At 36.2% G+C, this 16,204-nt stretch overlaps 1 long non-coding RNA gene across 7 annotated transcripts in view; it reads left to right on the forward strand.

Annotated features, from left to right (window-relative positions):
* Positions 1–16,204, forward strand: part of LOC103794084 (uncharacterized) — a 1,005,042-nt gene that overhangs the window by 808,720 nt on the left and 180,118 nt on the right. For all 7 annotated transcript variants that reach the window (XR_013520405.1, XR_013520406.1, XR_013520407.1 and 4 more), the window contains 2 exons: positions 9,481–9,583; positions 13,314–13,442. This is a non-coding gene — a long non-coding RNA (uncharacterized LOC103794084). The remainder of the gene's footprint in view (positions 1–9,480; positions 9,584–13,313; positions 13,443–16,204) is intronic.

Here is a 16,204-nt window from a genome sequence, read left to right on the forward strand (position 1 = left end):
TGTACAACAAAGTAATAATTGTAATGCAATTGATTCTTCTTTTTTTTTTTTTGGATAAGAAAACTGAGCCTCCCTTCTTAGGTGGGGGAATGAGTGACATTGCCATCAGTGCAGGGTTGATTAGGACTACATTGATTGCAATCTTTGGACCGTAAAGTCAAGAGCAGATTTGCAAAACCATGATGTGTTGTTATGGATGATCCAGTTTCTGCATAAATGAAAATCTCTGGGGCATGAACAAATTCTTTATGTCATGTGCTAATCTGTCTTACAGGCTCTCTATAAATGATTTTTCTATATATGAAGATATATGAGGAAAGGGCTGACATAATCATGTAGAATACATAAAACATTATTTTCTTTCTGAAAGGAAGGGGAATGGGCCTCCTCAGGTTAGAATTTATATTGGATTTTATAGATTGCTAGGGCTGCCATCAAAGTACCACAGACAGGGATACTTAAGACAAGAAATCTCATGGTTCTGGAGGTTGCAAGTCCAAGATCAGGGTGTCAGCAGGGTTGGCTGCTTCTGAGGCTGTGAGGGAGAACTGTTTCATGCCTCTCTCCATTTTTGGTGTCCCTTGGCTTATAGAATCATTGCTCCAATCCCTGACTTACCTTCACATGTTGTTCTCCCTGTGTGTATCTGTCTCTGTGTTCAAATTTCTCCCTTTAATAAAGATACCAGTCAGATTAGGGTCCCACCCTCATCTATGAAGTATGACCTCATCCTAACTGATTACAACTTCAACGACCTTATTTCCAAATAAGACCACAGACTGAGGCACTGGAGGTTACAGCTTCAACATATGAATTTTGGGGGGACACAATTCAACTCATAACAGATTTTCTCATTCTTATTCAATGGATAGGATGTAACAGACAAAGCCCTCAATAGGTTATCAAATAAATTGTTCCCAAGATGCAATGGGAGATAAATGTCCTAAGCAACATAAAGACAAGCAGCTACTGTAATCGATATATTTTTGGCCTTATTTTATCTAATTCAAAAGACTTAAAGTAAAACTCTGAATGCACAACATTTGTAAAATGCTTACAATTTACCCCATAACCTTCATTTGCATTAATGTTAGAAGAAATCTAAGCATTTTCTAAGTCACATTTTTTACTTTCTAAATGTTTTGAAAGTGTTGATATAAATTTTCAACTCTAAGTGTAGGTGATGACAATTATTTGAATGTTTAATCTGAAATAAGTTTTAAACAACACTGTCATTCATTTTAAAAGTTATTGAAATAGGAGTATCATTAGAACTAAACTAGTTTAGAAAAACAAAACATATAAGAGATAAAAATAAATATGTTAATAGTTTTAAAGCTCCCGGATTTTTATTATAAGCACATTGTTTAAGTGTGTACATATTAAGATTGGTGAGAAGGTTATGTACTCATACTCATGCAGATTTGTCTCTATACAACATAGAGCAATAATAAACTTTTAAAAAATTCAAATCAGTTTTAAACTGGTAGACCAATGAGTTGATTGACTTCAGGGTTTTTTCCCCACTTTTGAAGCAGATATGCTGACATCCTGTAGACATATCCTGAAATGATTATTCAAAGTGCAAATTAATGTCATACCCCACACATTTAAACCTCTTCTGACTTTGGTTCTTTTGCTCTTTCTCACCGATGTGCACATCAAAGACATTCTGTAACGGGAGTAATGGAACGTTGGTTCCTAGGGAAGGTGAATGAACATTTCTGCAGAATACTACTTTTTAGCCATGAAAAGACCAAAAAAAAAAAAAAAATGGGTGGGTGGCTTCAAATGTAAGTAGGGGGAAAAACAAATTCTAAGAAATCCGAGGGTTTGGTACCCATTTGGAAAGACACGAACTATTTTTAGATGTAAAGAGGATGTGATGATTAACTTGAAGCCTAAAGTCATGTAAATCCAAATGCAGGCCTTTTCAATATAAAAATGCACTGTTAGACGTTACCACGCTACTAAACTATGAGTAAGTAAAAGAAGGTATTTTCCATTTTTAATTAAAAAAAAAAACTGAATTATACCTGGAAGAAACAGTATATTATTAGGTAGGGAAATGTGATTTCAAAATTTTATTGTCAAAAAGTAGTAAATTTAAAAAATGTTTAAAAGAGATTCCTAAAAGAATCATGTGTTTTAAATGTTAGGAGAGGTAGAAGTATTTTATTTTGCATCTTAATAGTTTTCAAGCATTCCAAGGATGCTCAGCTATCCACTTTTTACACATGATTCTGGAGCTAGCGATTCATGTGAATTGTTCCCCGAAAATGTCTCCACGCAACTCAAGAAACTTTGTACCAGGACTATGTATGTAGCCTGGCATTGGTGCATTCCTGAACATGGTTCTCATATCCTTACCTCTCTCTTACCTTCCCACCCACTTGTGTACTTAAGGTCATAGCTTTACTCTACGAGTGTTCAGTTTTATTTTAATCAGATTTCAGTTGAATAATTAAAAATTAAGAGATATTCCTAAACACATCTAGAAAAAAGAAACAACAAAAAAATAAAAAAGGACCATGATAATTTAGCATAATGAGACAAATCTAAGTTTTTAAATTGCAAATATTACTTAACCTCTCAGAGCCTTTGTTTTCTGCTCATCTATAAAATATGGAAAAGTCTTTTCCCTAGTTTGTTATTATGGGAATTAGATGGCATTAGATGTAGAGAGTTTGATGGATGCTACAAGTAACAGTGTTGTTATGATTCTGGAAATATGTGAGTATTGTTGTTAGTTAATGATACTGCCCCTGCTCGGAATGAAGTCATGGATTAGCTCTTCACAAATTACAAGTTGAAAGTTTATATATACATATATATATATATATATGGCAAAACAACAATAAGAGTTCACCCAATTAATGTTGTTCATGTCTTCAGCTGAGAAGAGATCCCTTTCGTTGGAAAATGGTTAATCAAACCTGAGCAGTCCCTTGAGTAAAGCTTTCATGGAAGGTGGTATTTTTTCTTTATAGTCACTTCCTTTATGATGCTAGATGGTCAACATGCTCAACGCGTTTCACAAAATGTAAATGCAGTAGTTACCATTGTATGACACTGTGTAGTTCATTTACTACCCAGGAGTTGGTGTTGACAATGTCTTTTATCTTTTTATTCTTATTTTTTAATTTAATATCCTAAAAGAAATAAAAATCATTCCAATTTTTTTTTCTCTGAAGCATTGGGAAAAATTAATTTTAAAAACTTAAAAAGTAACATGTTTGTTAAAGAGAGACTGCGTTTACCCTCAAAGTATCTATCCTGAGAGGACTGTAACTCTTGAGTCAAAAATGTCTAACCTGGGTCCTACCTTCTCCATTGGACCTATAATACAAATAAAGAATTATTATCCATTTTTATTTATAAAAAGATACCTTATTTCTAATGACTTTGTTAAGAAGAGTAGATCATATAAGCCTTTTCTAGTGACCCTAACGTGTATACACTAGTTCAAATTATTCAATGTAATGTCACTCCCTCTCTTTCTCTTTCTCTGTCTGTCTCTCATTTTCTCTTTTTCTTTTCATAGTATCAGATTTCAGTTGAATAATTAAAAATTAAGAGATATTCCTAAACACATCTAGAAAAAAGAAACAACAAAAAAATAAAAAAGGATCATGATAATTTAGCATAATGAGACAAATCTAAGTTTTTAAATTGCAAATATTACTTAACCTCTCAGAGCCTTTGTTTTCTGTTCATCTATAAAATATGGAAAAGTCTTTTCCCTGGTTTGTTATTATGGGAATAATATAGAGAGTATAGAGAGTATAACTCCAGCAGTTTCAAAGAACAGCTTTTCTGCCACTCTCCTCATAGAGCGGTTGACCTGGCATCCAGGACTTTGAAGAACTAAGATTGTCATTCACTTAAAGCAACTGCTTCTTTCACATTCCTTCTTCTGCTGTAGATAGAATTGCCTGCCCCTCACTACCAGGCAAAGGAGAATGTCAAGACTGTGGATCAGATACGTTAAGTGTGTTTCCGTCTGGGAAAAACCGCTGAAGGGAAAAACAAATATATCCGATACATGATTCTGATTCCCCAGCTTGTAGTTTTCCGGGGACATTTTGTTTTACAGCAAAACCATGCAGCTTGAAAAGTACAAGAACAACATTTTGAAAAATTAAAAATTTTTTTAAAAATTTACAATCTTGTAAAAAGTGTAAAAACACAAGTAAGAAAATCTCCTCAGAATTAAAATTGGAGACCAAAGGAAAATAATTCCTGTTGATGAGTAATTGCATGGATGAGAATTTAACAGGGAAAAGCAAGAACAAAAGAGTCTGTCACCAACCAAAGGTAGCATGTGATATGAAAGAGAAAACAGACTGACTAGACTTTGAGAGTAGAATTCTTGACCATCTCATTTAGGGGCCCACCAAGTAGCTTCTTAGCTACTTTTTCAGGCTCTTAAAAGTCTGCAGAGGGTCCCCCTTCTAACATGTCTTCCAAGCTGAGTGGGTTTTTAAAAAAAATTTCAATATAGTCGTTTAAATAAATTAATCACTAGGCCCTAGGAGGACAGAAACAGGGAATTACTATCCCTGAACATCTCTCTTGTCACTGTTATTTGTCGTCAAATGTTGTCGTTAGTCAATTTTGCTCCATGTTGTATCAGTTCTGGGCTTACTGAAGGAGGAATCATTTCTTAGATAACATTTGCACACAACTGATTGAAAGTTGAAGCAGTTTATAAAATCCCCATTCTACTGACAGGTAAATTGCCGAGAAGACTGGCTCTGGTTTGAGAGAAGCCAAACGTACTGCCTCTCAAATCGGGTTAATATTATTAATAAATCAGATTTCCAGCTTATGTCTACACTGATAGAAATTAAAGACCAGACTCAGGTACTACCCCAAAGACTCACGTTTAACATGTGAACACTTTTCGTAAGTGAACCGCCCTGTCATTTTGGAGAAAATGACGCCTTCTCTGCTGAACCAGAAGTCAGGTTTTCACATGGTTTTCATGACGGTTTTCAGAATACTTGTGTAAAGATAATACCTGTTGGTCATAATACACTTCAAAGCTTTTTTTTTTTTTTTTTCCTATTTTTTCTTCCAATAAGTTGGCCCACTGACACTATTATCTGGCCACTCTGTGCCTTTGTTGACTCTCAGAAAAGATAGTCCTAGTTTATAAAGCACTTTGACAGTGTTTCCGGGAACATTCTTCGTGTCCTCATTTGCATTTCACCCTGTTGTTGTGAGGCGATATGTCCAGGGATTGAGTTTACAGGGGTAACATGAACTGAGTCTTTTCTAAACGTGAGGGAGATGCTCAGTCAGGCAGTGGCACGGAGTGACTCCCACAGAATAAAGCGGAGTTATCGGGATACTCTGTCTCGGGCATTATAATGACTCTGTTGGTGACAGCTTGTCTACTGCCTGGTAGCATTAATAAAGAACACTGTTTCTGGGGGAAATTGTTGTGTTGGCCTTGCTTTCATGTGATATGCCAAGGCATAGACCCCATTCAATGGAGTCACTTCGCATTTCACGACACACAAAGGCACCTTGGAGAAGGGTATTTGGTAGTTTCACTGTACCATACTATGTTTTTATTCTTGAGAGGTACCTTCGATCATTTAAAGTATATATTTGCCTTCACCCCCTACCCCCACCCAATATTAAAAAAAAAGACAGGAAATGCCCGTTTATATAATTTAGCTTAATAATGGTCAAGTCTCCTCTACCGCCACTTCACTGCTCACAAAATGCATGTATTTAAAAGTAAACATACTGAAATATGTCTTCATGTTACAGCTAATACTACCAGTAGAAAGCTGACATCACTATGTTCAATAGACAAACAGAAGAAGCCATGAAGTGTCAGATTAGAAACTTGGGAGAGAGTCTCAGAAATAAGTAACTTAAACAGGCCTTCTTTGCATAGTGCAAAATTAAACTTCATTTTGTTTAGTGGTAGTGAACCAATTCAATCTTATCTGAGGTCAACATAACTTATTTTATTTCTGTTTGACCACTGCACATTTTTTCATCCAAAAAGTTACGGAGAGGAAGTCAAGGTTATGATGAGAACTTGGAAAGACAGATGCCACAATAAAGTCTTTTTTCTTGTTACTGTTTTCATTGTGGCAGTGATTTGATCCAAAAGAGAAGTACTGAGATTTGGAGTTCACACGAAAAAAATCATTTTTCAGAAAACCCATCAATAGTACTTGTGAGAAAGCTAATCGCTGAAGACTTTCTGCATTATTTTCATAACATAAAAATTGATTGACTGATTTAGATACTGTATCCTGCAAGTATACATTTAAATTCCTGCACAAATAATGTGAAAAATATACCAGAGTGATGACATCCTACCTGCATGTCATCATACAAATAGAAAGCAGAATATAAGAGAGAGAGAGAGAATAGAAAAATAAAAGACATGAGATATTCTGGTTATAGAAGCTCACTTATTTAATGAAGTGATTATGATACTTATTATGAGTCCTGGATGTGGTTACTTTGAAAACCAGCATGTTTGTGAGCAATGTCTGTCCAGTTAAACCTGGGAGCCCAATTCAAATGCAGCTGATATGAAAAGGTGAAAGGCCTGAAAGCCACCAGAAGGCAATCTTGACCCAGAGCAGGAGTGGAAGAGCAACGTATCGAGCAACACAATAAAAGCCCCAAAGAATATTCACTGAGGAGACAGGGCTTCTATCTCCACTGACAACCTATGGGTGGAAAGATTTCTTAGCAGTTTCAAAAAATTATATAGGCTGGGCACAGTGGCTCATGCCTGCTATCCCAGGACTTTGGGAGGCCAAAGGGGGCAGATCACTTGAACTCAGGAGTTCAAGACCAGCCTGGGCAACATGGTGCGATGCCATCTCTACAAATTTATTTACTTACATTTTATATATATATATATATATATATATATATATATATATATATATACTTACATATATATTACATATTATGTAAGTAAATAAATAATAAATATTTTTTTTTAAAAAAAGAGGAAAAGTCTGTAGTTTCCCCCATCCCACATAGAGAAATGCTAGCTTCTTGACTCATGTCTCTTTTCTTCTTTTATGACTCATGTTTGATGAAAAGGAACACGCTGTTACAATCCTGGATGAGAAACGGTACCTGCTTCAGCAGTACAGGATAACAAAGATGTGGAGAGTGGCAGGAAAGGGGAAATCCTGACAAACACACCTCCCTGATACCCTCAGAAAGATGTCCTTCTTTGGAAGATGCTTAGCTCCAGCGACCTTCCGCTCTAACATATAAGAGAGAGAATTATTCCAGAGCATGTTCCTTTGTGTTGCCAATAAAGTAACTTTTTCCTTGCTTCAGTGGAAAATGTATTGAGTGGGGGCAGGGTTAAGCAGAGTATTTATGAATAAAATGAAAATAATTGGATCTATGGCATACTCTGCATTGATGGGCACATGCTAGTATTATTTAAAAGCCCAGTAAAGGAGAGTGGGGATGGGAAAAGAAAGAAGTCAATTTAAAAACACTTCAAAAAAATCAAAATAGCCATGTCAACTCAGCCAGCCTGCTATTAATTTGGAAATAATCCAATTTTAGCTGAGCCATCCAATTCCAAGGATTAACTTAAAATTAAGTCATTCCCAGGTATATCAAGTGTTGTCCAAGTGTATTGGCTTCTTACTTTCAATAAAGCAGAATCCACTTGGGCGGGTACATCTCTGCATGTTCTTACTTATCTTGGTTACGTTAGTAGAGCGTTGACTACTATTCAGAGTCTTTTTCAGGAGAAAAATCAAAGCAAATTTTCCTGGAGAAAAGTGTGTGTCAAATAGTAATTCATTAAAAAAAAGCAAACCAAAGTTTAATCTCTACCAGATAATTCTTCTAGCTGATTTGCAAGTTCTTTATTTTTGTGCTGCATATTGCTTTGAACAAATAATATTTTAACAAATTTATTTGTATCATTGGGCATATCTTTCATTATTATTATTATTTTCAGGCCTAAAATATATCTCCTTAACTTAAAGTTTTCACTGAGCTATAGAGGGACACCACACACACACACACACACACACACACACACACGCACATACATACACACATATATATATATATGAACTATCACCTAGTTCAACATAACATAAAATTATATCATTTAGGAGTAACAATATTACAGTGTTTAATCCAATTTGAGCTCAACACAGTTCTTATGTTTTGAAAATAAGGTGTGAAAACATAGTGTCATAATTTTCAATTTAATTCCAAGTCTATTAAAAAGATGAGAGCTGCCTTAAAGCTGTGAACATTGAATCTTGCAATAAATGGCTAGAAACAAATTTTGCCACACACATATAGAAAACAAATGAAAACTGAATGAAGTAAGTTTCAGCAGCAAATGTCAGACAATGGCATTGTTTTCTTGCCTCAAGTGAGTCTAGACTGAACACAAATACACACATGCACACAAAAAAAACTGAGTTAGAAATACATTCTCTTTTATTTCTGGAATTTGGCAGCTCAATATTTAAAAACCTGTTATTACACAAATATTTCAGGAGGTGCCTCCAAAAGATAATTACTAAATATTTACTGGGCACTTAATGTGGAGCAGGCATAGTACAAAGAACTGGGTTAAAATCATCCTAACATTTGGTAGAATGCATAAAACCATAAAAAGTTTGGATACTATCTTCTGAGAACCACTTAACAATAGGTGCATAATTTATAAAGTAATCACAGAACCTCTTTTCTCTATTCTCTTATCTCATTATAAAAATTTACATGAAAAATAAAATGCAACACACAAATACAAGATAAATACGGGGAAAAAACATACATAAATTTCTTATGCAGAATTAGACACCATTTTGAGAAGTATGAGAGTACTAAGAAAACTGAGGACCTGCTCAAATGTTTGAGAATTTTGACAATCTCTGTGTATAGGTGACTTCATTAATAATAGACCTCACACATTTCTTAGCTTGGAAAATATTACACAGGTGGGAATCAGGCTTTCACCATGGTTTCCCACTGGAGGGGACATGTCAGCATGAGAAATGGCTAAATTTATATTCATAATAATTTAAAACAGGGAATTCTGAACTAAATAATGTGCACCTCTGCCTTCTAATTAGACTAGGACTGCAAGGATATGCTGCCACAAAACCCAGCTATTTTATTTTATATTTTGTTTTTTAAAGACAGAGTCTCACTATGTTGCCAAGGCTTGTCTTGAAATCTTGGCCTCAAGCAATCCTCCCACCTCAGCCTCCCAAGTAACTTCTTTGTCTTTTTCTTTTACTTGGAGATTATCTGCATGCATTTATATCTATATCTGTATAACTGATAATGTTGAATGGTAACACACAATAAATAAAATACAACACAAGATGGAAAACGTGTGTGGGGTGTCAGAACTGATACAATCCTGCACTCTTATTTAGTATTATTGTCAATGTTAAAATAATGATGTGTCTAACTCAGGCTTTCTCACTTCAAAAGGGAGAAAAGGATCATGGAAGAGAAAGAAACAGATGAGAACAAAGTTCTGAAAAGTGAGGCCTGTGACACTGACCCATCTTCCTTCGGGGGCCATTTTCTTTAGGTGAGTCATAGAGTGGGATGTCCACGGGCCAGACCATTGAAGGGTCTAATTCATGAGAGTTGTAGGGCAAGGTCAGAGTTATTTTTGGAAACTCTCTTACATCAATTTGGCCATCTTCAGCCTGGGTCACAAACATTTTCTGTGTTGTAGTCACGTTATTAGCTATGTTATTTGAGCTCAATGGGGACTTCTGGGGTAATTTTATTTAATACATTATTTAGTATATTGGAGTCATTTCTGAGAACTATGGAGCTATTGATATTCCATTTGTTAATATTAAAATAGCCTAGAAAGTACAGTACTATGAAATAAAACAGTCCCAGAAACACTGCTGTTCTGCCTTTGCATAATCTATGCTTTATCCAATTAATAAAAAAGGACTTTAATTTACTGACACGCTTTCGGGCTGTGCCATGTGTGCACAGAGCATGATGCTGGTTTACTTAGGCCTGCACAAACTTGGATTTTTCTCTTGGCTTTTGCCTTTTTCGGCCCCACCTTTTTGCTTCTTTGAAGTCATTGCTTTCTTAAGTTAAGAATACTTGTCTAAGCAGGGCATGGCCGACACGCTATACATCTATTTTTTTTAATCTGAAAAAAGAGAAAGAGCTCCCTCATCCAGTGGGAGCATCGTTCCATCATGCTCCAGGTCCTATTCCTGCTCCGTCACACCCAGGGAGTTGCACTTTTTTAATGTAAGAGCTGCTTTCTAAGAAGCCTGGATGCTGAATGGCTTTCTCAAAAGTGAAAAGTGGGCACTATTCGGACAGCCCATCTTTCCATCATTTCAGCTAAGTTTCACCGTACACCTTGTATTCACCGGTCACTGTGCAAAAAAAACAGGGGTGAAGAAATCCAAAGCCAGCAACAAATAAGGCACAATTTCTCTACTTCGGAGATTTACAGACTGGTGAAGGCAGACATAGACCAAAGAGTAGAATGCAGTCCAATAGCTAAAGAATTTATCCCTGCTTACTAGCTGTGTGACCATAGGTAAGTTCTTTATCTCTGTACCATGAGTGTCTTCATTTGTAAAATGGAGGTGATGTCAGTCCACACCTATCTTGTGTAGACTGTAAAAATTCAATATGCTTACGCAATTAGCATGGAATTAGCTCTCAACAGTGATATGATGTTATGATGTGATGGACATTTGGATGCGTGATGTTAACAGTATGTAGCAAGAATAACGCTGAAAGGGAAAGAGAGGGGCACCTCTGGCTGTCGTCCTGGAAGGTCTAGACATATATGGCTATTTAATTTGCAAAGAACAGTTAGAACTGCAAAAGCAATGTTCATCCGGTCTTGATGAGAAAGAAATCATGAGTCCCCCAAATTAAACTCTCTCAGTTGATGAAGTTAAGTGACCAGGATTACTCAGAGTGCAGTTATTCGCATCCCTGAAGCACCAGTACATCGTTCCGGAGTCCAGGGACGATGCTTATCAATCTTTTGCCATTGGCTTCTACTTGCAGGTGCCTTCTCTACTGTTCAATCACATGCTGTAGTTTGAAAGACAAATGAACTCAAGAAAAGCGGAGAACAATACTGTGGTTTTTAAATCTGTCACTGTTCTTCCCCCACTTCAGAGTTGACTTGACAACTGCATTTATTTCACATTGCAATTGCTACAAGTTAATAATATTGTTTTATCAGGAAACATTTATCTTGAGGAAGAAAGTTATCCTAATACAGCAGATAACTTATCCAAGGACAAATAGAAAGGGGGCTGTGTCTAGAGGGTAATGCTAATGCATGGCATGCTATAAAAATAAATGAAATCTGATTAACACTGTTGGAGGGAAGAAGAAGTCATCGTTTCTATGAAATATTATTTTCCTGATTGGAACCATTTCCATTTTTGTCAGCTTAAAACATTGTATTAAAGATGAGATGACTTTAAAACTGTGACAGCTATCTCAAGCCTTGTGATTATAAATGGTGTTATAGGCTTGTACTCCTGTGGGTTTAGACTGAAGTATTTTCTTCATAAATTGAAAGAGAAACACACTAGGAATTCAGAAGATTTTAATTAAAGTTCAAAAATTTAATGGGAATTTGAAAGGCTGGCTCACTAAGTATTATTGATAGTGAATTTAATTTATGGAAGAAAATTCCTAGCAAATTTGGCTATGCCAAAAATAGCCTGCATATGCTCTTTTTCAGGGAAATGAAAAAAAATATATATATATACACTACGTATATATTGTATATTTATATATACACTATAGTGTATATATAAATATACAATACATATTTTCATGGAAGCAACATTAAGTACCCTGCTTTTACTGATGCACATAGATTAGTTCATTTTCAACTCCATTTAAATGTGTAAATTAAACCTAACACCTAAGAAAATGTAACAGTTGTTTTTTTAAGGGAGAAAAATAGATCATGACAGGTTAGATAGCATTGTCTTCATTGTAGAGCTAGTCTCTTTTGAAAAAAATAGTTTATTAATGTATGAAGTTAAAGGAGTGTGGGTCACAAATTAGGAAATAATGCACCTGGACGATATTTATTTTGAATTGGCCGAAACACATCTTGCGTGAAATCACTCATTCCTGTTTTTCTGTAAGTTTCCCTGCAGCATTGTATGGCATCTCCCAGAATGTGTTGCACAACTAAGCAGTGACAAGGCTAAGCAATGCAGAGGACAGGTTGAAAGCTAGTATTGTGCAAAACAAATTTTTTTTTAAATTAACAAAATCAAGCAGGTGGGTTGTTTATAGTAATGCAGGTGTGGTTTCAGTAATAAATCAACCCACTTACAATGAGAATAGCTTGCATTTATGCTATTTTATGAAGCCAAATGTATCTTTAAAATATGATTATTTTAATTCAAAGTGCATCCTTGTGATCAGCAAGGGCACAGGTTTAATTAACTCTGTTTTATGGAGGAGGAAATTCACCATGTCCTCTGTTGATAGGCAAGTATTGCAATGGAGTAGATTCGACATCCTTTTCTGCTGCTCAGTTAGACCTAGGTATGGAAACAGTGGGTCTCTACTGATCACCAAGGAGGTGACTGAAAATGGGACAATGAAGACAGAAAGTCATCACAAAACCTGTGCATTGGGGCACCAGCGTGTCTGTAGCTGAAGTTCCAAAGCAAATTTCCAGTTCATACATTGGAACTTCCATGTTGGAAAACCCTTTCTTTTAAACAAACAAAAACCCAACGAACCAAGATGTAAATAATTGAACTGCTGTAGATATTCCCAAGCTTTAATGCACACAAATCAACAAAAATCATTGTGCTTTTGTAAAACTCAAATTTGAGTTTTAGCCTACTGAAAGGTGTTACCCACATGTAGAAAATCATTCTCTTCCTTAATTCTTCAACTGGCTCTGAAGTTGCTTAAGAAAAAGAGAGAAGAAAATGAGAGATATTGGGTTATTTTTTCCCACTCTGAGATAATTTATATCATTTTCCATCCAAAAAAAGCTTTACTTTGTGCCAGATATTAAATAAGAAACAACTTTGTTGAGAGGAGATTCAAGCACTTTAGTTGCTATTTAGTTTGTTTTGTTTTTTCATTCATAAAATGGGATCCTTTCTGAAAGTTCTGTTGCAAATGCACAGTTTGTAATTATGTTACCACTATGTGGGCTTGGGAGGAGTCACAATGCAGAGTAGCCTATTTTTTGAGATAGAGTTTTGCTCTGTAGCCCAGGCTGGAGTGCACTGGTGGGATCACAGCTCACTGCAACCTCCAACTCCTAGGCTCAAGTGATCCTCCCGCCTTGGTCTCCCACACCTCTGCGACTGCGGATGTGAGCCTCTGTGCATGGCCCAGCCACTCCTTTTAAATGTGAGAAGATGAAGAAAGACAACTTCCACACTGGGAACCAGGTAGGTGTCCCTCTCCTCTCATATCCTCAGAATCAATCATTAGGTAATTTTCAGAGTAGGTCCTTCAAACCGACTCATGTATTCATTCATTTTTGTTCAAAAATATTTGAGTATCTCTTTCACACAAGGCAGTTTTTGAAGAGCTGGTGTACAGCGGCCACCAGCATAGACACAGCCTGTGCTTTATGGTGTTGATTGTCTAGTGTGTGGTGTGGCATTTAGTCCATAGAATGATTTGAACACCCAGGAACACAGACACTCTTACTCTGTATGTCTGGAATGACATATCAGTGATGCATTGAATCCCAATAAATTTGATAACAAGGTTACAAGACCAGGTCTTCAGTTCAACATTAGGGAAATTTCCCAGTAAGTGATGTGTTGCATCTCATATTGTCCTGTATGGACAATTAATAGGGCCTTGGCAGAAGCAAATTTATCAGGGAATAAATGGTCACTCCTACTTTTAAGTGCCATCCTTTCAGTTCTGTAAAAAATACGGAATTATTTTATCAAATTGTCTGAGCTCAGGCCCCCTACTTCTGTCAGTGTCATCTCCATCCAGTGGCACTCTTGGAGAAAAAAATTGATGTTACAATAAAAAGTTATATCTATGACCCCTTCCATCAAGGTACCGACAACTTTCTTCACCAATGCACGTGGCAATGCTCTTGTGAAATTCTTTTTAGGTTATCATAATACATTATCTGTAGGTGGTAGTAGGTTTTTAAATTATTATTATTATATTATTATTTTTACTGCAACAACCTAATAGGAAAACTAAACAGAGATCAGGGAGAGAGTGGTGTATCAGTCAGGGACTAATCAGGAACAGAACCCACTTGAGAATTTAAAATAGAGCATAGGCTGGGGAGTTGGTGACAGCATAATAGGACAGCTACAAAGCAAACAGGAATAGGGAGGTAATCCAGAGCCCATCTAGGCCAGCAGGATCATCATCTCCAGGCTGGAAGGGCAGAAGAAGTGGAGCCAGGAGATGCACGGTCTCCCAAGGGAAGCTGGAGCGCTAGGGTGTGCCTGTCAGGCAGGAGCTGGAGTCACAGATGCAACACTGACTATCACATTGTCATCAGACTCAGAGAGAGAAAGGTGTAGATATCCACTATTCCCTTGAGCTTTCTCTATACTTCCATGCCCGACCCCCAGCATCCCCTGAGACATTCCCAGTTGGAAGTCAGTGGCTTATGGGAATCTGGCTGGAGGGGGATCAGTCCACCTGTAGCACACAGAAAGGCACAGAAACAGTGAGTCATGAATTTGATCGCAAACAAGGCCAGTCCCGCCACAGAGATTTACAGAAAATACTTCGTCGCTGTTGAAGAGCTACCTATAAGAGAGCGAGGAAAGTGAGTGATAGATCTTTCACAATATTCTAGTGGAGTCTGTGTGTGAGAGGGGGCTACGGGAGCCCTGTACCTTCCACTCATTTTGCTGCGAACCTAAGACTGCTCTAAAAGATAAAGTCTATGAAAAACATATTTTTAAAAAACTGGCAAATGTTCTTAAAATTGATTGAGTTCAGAGAATAAATTGAGGGTGAGATGAATATGTAAACACAGCAGCTCTGTACATCAAAAATACTCAGCTAAAAATTATAAATGTTTAAAAGATCACAGAAGATAAACATAAACATATCTCTCCCCACCTTATTTTTATTATTTTTTCCTATTTATATCAAAACAAGGGGATATAAACAAATAGAAAATAATACTGAAATATTTACAGGGAATCATGAAAACAGATTTTAAGAAATTAAGATACATATGGCCGGGTGTGTTGGCTCACACCTGTAATGCCAACACTTTGGAAGACCGAAGTTGGCATATCACTTGAGGTCAGGAGTTTGAGACCAGCCTGGCCAACATGGCAAAACCCCATTACTACTAAAAAATATAAAAATTATCCAGGTATGATGGCATAAGGCTGTTATTCCAGCTACTTAGGAGCCTGAGGCAGGAGAGTCATTTGAAACTGAGAGGTGGAGGTTGCAGGGAGCTGAGATCCTGCCACTGCACTCCAGCCTGGAAGACAGAGCAAGGCTCCATCTCAAAAAAAAAATTAAGATACCTATGTTGTTTCTGGGTGGCAGCATGCAATATAGGAAGCTATATTCTCTTCACAAATGAATGAATATTAATCCAATCTGGAATACAGCTCCAATAGTGGTATTAACTTTTTTGTTTCAGCTTTTGTTTAGTTTGTAGAACTTACATAAATTTGTTTATGAATCATCTGGAGAAAAAAATAAAAAGATAACAGCCAAATTATGGTTATGAATATCGAGTGATAGAGTCCAAGAGTCCAACAATATAAAACATAAATAAATGCACCAAAGCTACAGTCACTAAAACAGGAAGATTTTCTTGCAAGACTAAAGAGGTAGATCAATAGAATCAAAGGGAATTCCAAGCAGACACACACACACACACACAAAACAATTTAATATTTTTAAACATTATGATACTTTGTTGAGAAGAGAAAGTGACATTTAATAAATGTCATAAAATATAGTGGAATTTTAACTTTTGATAACAGAAAAATACTTAGTAAAATAAGTATATAAATTTGTCATCTAAATATATATGTAAGTATATATTTATATCAAGTAAAAAATAAGAAAAATACATTGAGAAAATGCAAGATTCCAAGTTATTTCAAAAAATGTATATTTATGTACCTTTAAAAACATATATGCCTATCAAAAGATGTGAAGGAGAGATTACAGGCTGGGCACTGTGGCT

The sequence above is a fragment of the Callithrix jacchus genome, chromosome 7 (genome assembly GCF_049354715.1).
Source record: "Callithrix jacchus isolate 240 chromosome 7, calJac240_pri, whole genome shotgun sequence".
NCBI classification, from domain to species: Eukaryota; Metazoa; Chordata; class Mammalia; order Primates; family Cebidae; genus Callithrix; species Callithrix jacchus.